The 6,476-nt window shown below is 45.4% G+C and overlaps 1 pseudogene; it reads right to left on the bottom strand.

Moving 5' to 3' along the window:
- Positions 1–568: 568 nt before the first annotated feature.
- Positions 569–6,476, bottom strand: part of LOC101992109 — a 12,088-nt pseudogene continuing 6,180 nt past the window's right edge.

Below are 6,476 nucleotides of genomic sequence, written 5' to 3'. Positions count from 1 at the left end.
CCTGTCTTGAAAAAAACCAAAAAAAAAAAAAAAGAATGGAATTTATAACTGCACCATCCATCTTTCCTCATAATCACAGTATGACCGTGATATTTTTAATTTTCTTTTCTTTTTTTTTTTTGGTTTTTATTGTAGCTTTGAGCCTGTCCTGAATCTCACTTGTAGACTGGGCTGGCCTTGAACTCACAGAGATCCACCTGTCTCTGTCTCCTGAGTGCTGGGATTAAGGGCGTGAGCTACCACCATGGACGACTATTAATTAATATTTTATGTGAAAGTTCTGTAAATAATTTTATTTCTGGTTGGTTTGTTGGTTTGTCACGTAGCCTGGGCTGCCCTCAAACTTGTTATTTAGCCCAGGTTGGCCTTGAGCTCCTAATCCTGCTTCCACCAGCCAAGAACTGGGATTATAGATACACAGCACTGCTAGAGAGCTCGTTATTTTTGAGACACAGGTCTTGCTGTGTCATCCTGGCTGGCCTTGGACTCTCTCTCTCTAAACAGAAAAGTAAGGCTTTATTTCCATGTTTCTCAGACTAAACTGACTGAGTTGGTTGCTCTGAGGGGATTAGTCAAAGAGACCAAATCCCACATCTTTGCCTGGCTTCAGGGCTTCCGCCCTGGCTGTGGTGGCAGCAGCAGCAGGAACAGCAAGGATGGCAGCAGCAGCCGCTGAGGCAGCAGCCACTAATGCAGATGGATCAGCCAGGAAGGCCCGAGCCTTTTCAGCAAGTGTGAAAGTGTACTCAGTCTCCACAGGCAAAGCCAGGACCCGCTATATCCGTTGATGACTTAGTGTGGCACGGAGGCAACAGTCGGACACCCAATTCTCAGACAAATGCTGGCGACACTTGCGACACCCTCTCGGAAGTGAGAATGCAGAGTGGGCTCCGTGGGGTCAAACACCTCCAGGTTGTGAATGCTGCCTTTCTCAAACACCTGCTGGATGACAGGTCCGAAGTGGGGCGGGGGATGTTCACCATGTTCAGCAGTGTGGCTTCACTGGCTCCTTTGTCTCCACTTTTATCATCTGCCCATCACGTAGAATTGCAGTGGTACTCCGGAGATCTTAGCATGCCTAAAGCTTGGGAGAAAGAGGGCTTCTCCGGCTTCAGACTAGTGTTCTGGGCTGGCACAGTGACCTCACACAGGGCGATGGCACCAGCTTGGCCAGCAGCATGTCCCTAATCTCAGTGAGGTCCTCCCTGGTGAACACCAAGTCCACATTCCTCTGGAATGAGGCAGCAGTTTCTCCAGAGCTGGGTTTTCCAGATGACTTGGATGGCCTTGTGCATCCAAGTGTTCTTGCCCATCAACCCCACAGCCTTCCCTCGCAGGGACGTGTGGATCTCGTGTGGACCGCTTCCCTCGCAGACACGTGTGGATCTGCTGTGGACTTGCTTGGAGGCCACATTGTCTGCCTCCACAGTGAAGCATTTTGGGTGATCATCCAAAAGTTGAATGATCTCTCTCCTCCCTCCCCCCAAGACAGGGTTTCTCTATGTAACAACACTGGCTGTCCTGGAACTTGCTTTGTAGACCAGGCTGGCCTTGAACTCACAAAGATCCATCTACCTCTATCTCCCAAGTGCTGGGATTAAAGGCATGTGCCACTACTGCCTGGCTTAATTTACATCTTTAATTAACCCATATTTTTATCTACGCTTTGTCATGTGGCTTGGTACCTTTTCTTAGTACAGCTTGTCCATCTTGCTTCTCTCTATGTCTACTCGCTACTCCAGACTCCGTCCTTCTTTCTCCCAGGGTGCCACCTAGTCTGGCTCTCCCGCCCAATCTCTTCCTGCCCAGCTATTGGTCAGTCAGCTTCTTTTTTTTTTTTTTAAAGGGAACCAGACCACATTACAGACGGTTGTGAGCCACCATGTGCTCCAGTCCCTATGTTCCCTTTTTTTCTTTATTTTTTTTATGATTTATTTATCTTTATTTTATGTGCATTGGTGTGAAGGTGTCAGATCCCTTGGAACTGGATTTTCAGACAGTTGTGAGCTGCCATGTGGGTGCTGGGAATTGAACCCGGGTCCTCTGGAAGAGCAGTCAGTGCTCTTAACCGCTGAGCCCTTTCTCCAGCCCCAGTCAGCTTCTTTAGTAAACCAATCACAGCGACATATGTAAAGGACTATTCCACAGGGTGATGCTGAGGATGTAGGCTGCCCTGTCTTCCCAGGACATCACAGCAGTGCGTCAAGGATTGTCACACAGTTTTAAAAATGACGTCATTGTAATGAGGATGCCTGTCCAGAGAGGCTGGCCTTGGACGCTTCTGGAGGGTTAGAATTACAGGTGGTTAGCACCACTCCTGGCTAGTGTTTTTGTTTTTTTTTCTTTTGAGAGAGCCGCGTTGTCATACGGCTGCTGAACTTATGAGCTCAATGGCTCTTTCCTCCCCAGCGTCCCTATTAACTGGAATTATAGGCGTGTGAACCCTTGCCTAGCTTTCAGGGTATACATAGATAACGTGTCACGGAAGAGGGGAGGAAGGTTTATAAGGTCAGAGTACCAGGAAATCGGCTTTGAAAACACTCTCTCCTACAAATGGCTGCGTAGATAAGGTTGGAACGATGGCAATATCAGTAGGTATGTCAACATGGAAAGAGAAAATTGCGTGGGCACCTCTAGACAGGACAGGCACTGCTGGGAGAAGGAGAATTAGCCTCTCTGAGGGATGAATCACATTATCGGTTGTCTAACATAGAGTGGTCAGTCCTGAAAAAATATACACACAAGCAACAAAAATGGTTCAGCAGGTTGTATTTATAGATGTGTGCATACGTATACATACATATGTAACACTAGTAATCAAAGAATAAGAGCATCAGTTTGAGAGTGGGGAGACATGGGAAGGGTTATAGAGAGTCACAGAGCAGGAAGGGGGAAAGCTGTATAATTCTGCTTTAATTAAAAACATTTAAAAATAAGACAGCTCATGGGGATCCTCTCATTTCACAGTTTGGGTCCAGGAAATTAAAGTCAGGGTTCCCAGTCTTGTGACAAGTGCCCTCTCCTCTACCTGCTGAGCCATTTGCTTATCCTAATTTTTTGTGTTTGTTTTGTGAGACAAAGTTTTGCTATGTACCTTGGCCGTCCTAGACCAGGCTGACCCTAATCTTTTTTTTTTTTTTTTTTTTTTTTTTTTTTTTTTTGGTTTTTCGAGACAGGGTTTTTCTGTGGCTTTGGAGCCTGTCCTGGAACTAGCTCTGTAGACCAGGCTGGTCTCGAACTCACAGAGATCCGCCTGTCTCTGCCTCCCAAGTGCTTGGATTAAAGGCGTGCGCCACCACCGCCCAGCTTGACCCTAATCTTTTAAACTATATTTAAAATTTTTATTTAGTCAGACATGGTGGTGCATACCTATAATCCCAGTACTTGGGAGGCAGAGGCAGGTGGCTCCCAACCCTAAAGATCTCTCGCTCTCTCTCTCTCTCCCACTCCCCCAAGATACTAGAAGAGAGCATGGGATTCCTTAGAACTGGAGTCGCAGGTGGTTATGAGCCACTTGATGTGCATGGTGGGAACCAAATTTTGGTCTTTTCCAAGAGCAGCAAGCTCAGCCAGGCAGTGGTGGTGTACACATTTATTTATTTATTTGCTTTTTTTTTGAGACAGGGTTTCTCTGTGGCTTTGGAGCCTGTCCTGGAACTCGCTCTTGTAGACCAGGCTGGCCTAGAACTCACAGAGATCCACCTACCTCTGCCTCCCGAGTGCTGGGATTAAAGGCGTGTGGCACGCCTTTAATCCCAGCACTCGGGAGGCAGAGACAGGCAGGTCTCTGTGAGTTCGAGGCCAGCCTGGTCTACAAGAGCGAGTTCCAGGACAGGCTCCAAAGCCACAGAGAAACCCTGTCTCGAAACAAACAAACAAACATAAAACAAAGAGCAGCAAGGTCTCTTAACCAGTAAGCCAGGTCTCCAGTCCTTCACTTTCTCTCTGGTAACTGTTAGGTGATGTAACCGCCCATTCTGTCTCTTATGGGCTCCTGTCCCACCCAGGACTGTCTAGAATAGATACACTAAGTAATTTTGTTTGGCTGAGTATTTGGTGTTGGTGTTACTGAGACAATGTAGCATCCTTTCCCACTCATTCTTGCAGTGTATCTGTGGGGATGTCTCCTTGCATAATTTACTATGCTTCTTGGCCACCATGACGATTTGCTTACCATTGGGTGCCCTCAGTTTCTCTGTATGTTAGACTGAATCCCTTGGTTTGCTCTGTGTGTTGAAACAAGTCAAGGGTTATGTCAATTTCACCTGCATGGCACTCTCAGGCCAGCTGTCCCTTCTATCTGCCTTCCATTTCCTATGGGTGAGCAGGAGGTTGGAACCCAGAGGACGCTGCTATCCAGAAACTCCCTTTACCATCACCCTGAAATTTCCTTTGCCCCCTCCCTCCCCCAGCCACCTGTTTCGGGCCTGTTTTCAGAGGTATCTGGTGCTGTGGATTCCTTCCAGTTTGGAAGTTCTTGGTTCAGTGAGTGTTTCTGCTCAGGGTTAAGGTTCTCAGGCCTAAGAAGCTACTTTTCATCTGTTGCTCAATTCATTCTCTTCCCCCCTTTCTCTATTCCTTCCAGGAAATAACACCTGAATCAGTCTGCAAAGTTTTAGTATTATAGCAGACTGCCTTATAAAGCAAAAAGATTTAGTTATCTCATAGTTTGAGAACTCAAAGTCCAAGTCACATTGTTGACTCTTGTGAGCTACCCACTGAGGACAGTAGGTAGCCCTCGAGGAACAAGCGGTCATATTGCCAAACAGCTCACTCCCACATAACTCTACTCTTCTCTCTCTCTCTCTCTCTCTCTCTCTCTCTCTCTCTCTCTCTCTCTCTCTCCTCCGCTCTCTCCCTGTCTTTTCTATTACCTTTCTGAGGTGTCTCTGTGTATATGAGAAAGAAGATCTCACATAATCCAAATCTGTGACCCCCTACTTCTGCTCTAGAGGACTGGAATTTTAGCCATGTGCCACCACACCTGGTATTCGTCCCTTGGGCTCACAAAGTAACTAAAATATGGGTAAAAACATGGCATCCCTACCCTCATTTTTTTTCTGTCTCCTTTGTCTTAAAACTTTGGGTCACAGTTCTACCCAACTATAGCACCTATAAGCCACACCAACAACCAACATGACACAGTAATCCTAAGGGCTCAGTAGTGGCACACACACCTTGGTCGTAACCAACAGTTCTCTAATTGGATTTAAGACCTGCTCAATAGGAGGGGAACCATGCCTTGTACTAGAAACCTAGCTAATTTCTCAGCGCTAATGATATCATGGTTATTGGAGGAGAATCTACAACCACTAATTTACTAAACCAACATAATCCCTAACAACAATCTATAAACATTTTCCTTATTCCCACAGAGAATGTGGTCATCACCCCTCATCAAGGAAACTTCTCTTTGCAACAGAGAGAAATCGCTACAGGAAACCACAGCCACTCAAAACGCACACTTGTGGAGCCCAGTCCCAGCAGATACAAAAACACTCCAGCACCTAAGGCTCAGGGAACATTGCAAAAAAGAGGTGGAAAGACTGTAAGGGCCAGAGGACCAGGGAGATTGCTTATTCATTCCCAGCTGCCCAGACCTGAAATAATTACACAGAAACTATATTAATTACAATACTGTTTGGCCAATGCTTAGACATACTTCTAGCTAACTCTTACATCTTAAATTAACCAATTTCTATTAGTCTGTGAATTACCATGAGGTTGTGGCCTACCGGTAAGGTAAGGTTCCTGTGGGCATCTTTCTCCTTCAGCAGCTACATGGTGTCTCTCTGAATCTGCATACTTTATATTTTTGTTCAGAATTCCCACCTGGCTTTATTCTGCCCTTCCATAGGCCCACAGAAGCTGCTTTATTAACCGATGATAATAAAACATATTCACAGCATATGAAGAGGAGTCCCACACCACCTCCCCTTTTCTGTCTAATTAAAAGGGAAGGTTTAAACTTTAACATAGCAAGATTATATACAACAAAAATAGTTCTCGAGCAAAAATTATAGTTACAGTATTTAGTCCATTTCCATTTGGCAAATTTAAAAAATGCTCTATCATCATCTATCCTATCTTTGTGAGTCTAAAGTTGTATATCTAATCTATCTTTTATAATTATATCTTTTTTCAGCTCCATCAAAGGCTCTGAAGGATATACTATGACCTAAGTAAACAGGAAGTGCATTGTAAGCAACATCCAAAACTCTATAATTGACAGAGACATTTTGCTGCTTGGATAGTCACCCAAAGTTCTTCTGTAACATTGAGGCATTCATCTTCAGCCTACAGGCCCATAGTATCCAGCAGACTTTTCCATGAAGCAGGAAATTTCAAAGACAGTTTCGCCTATATTGGCAGTTTGTCAGTCACTTTTTTCTGTGTCCTGCAGAATGTCTGGCAGACTCTTTTGTGAGACAGGAACCCTGAAGGACTGTCTCACCTTCTTTAGGCAGCTTCAGCAG

This window comes from Microtus ochrogaster, unplaced genomic scaffold (genome assembly GCF_000317375.1).
Source record: "Microtus ochrogaster isolate Prairie Vole_2 unplaced genomic scaffold, MicOch1.0 UNK103, whole genome shotgun sequence".
NCBI classification, from domain to species: domain Eukaryota; kingdom Metazoa; phylum Chordata; class Mammalia; order Rodentia; family Cricetidae; genus Microtus; species Microtus ochrogaster.
Note: the sequence above shows the minus strand (reverse complement) of the source record. Positions and strands in the feature narration are given on the sequence as shown.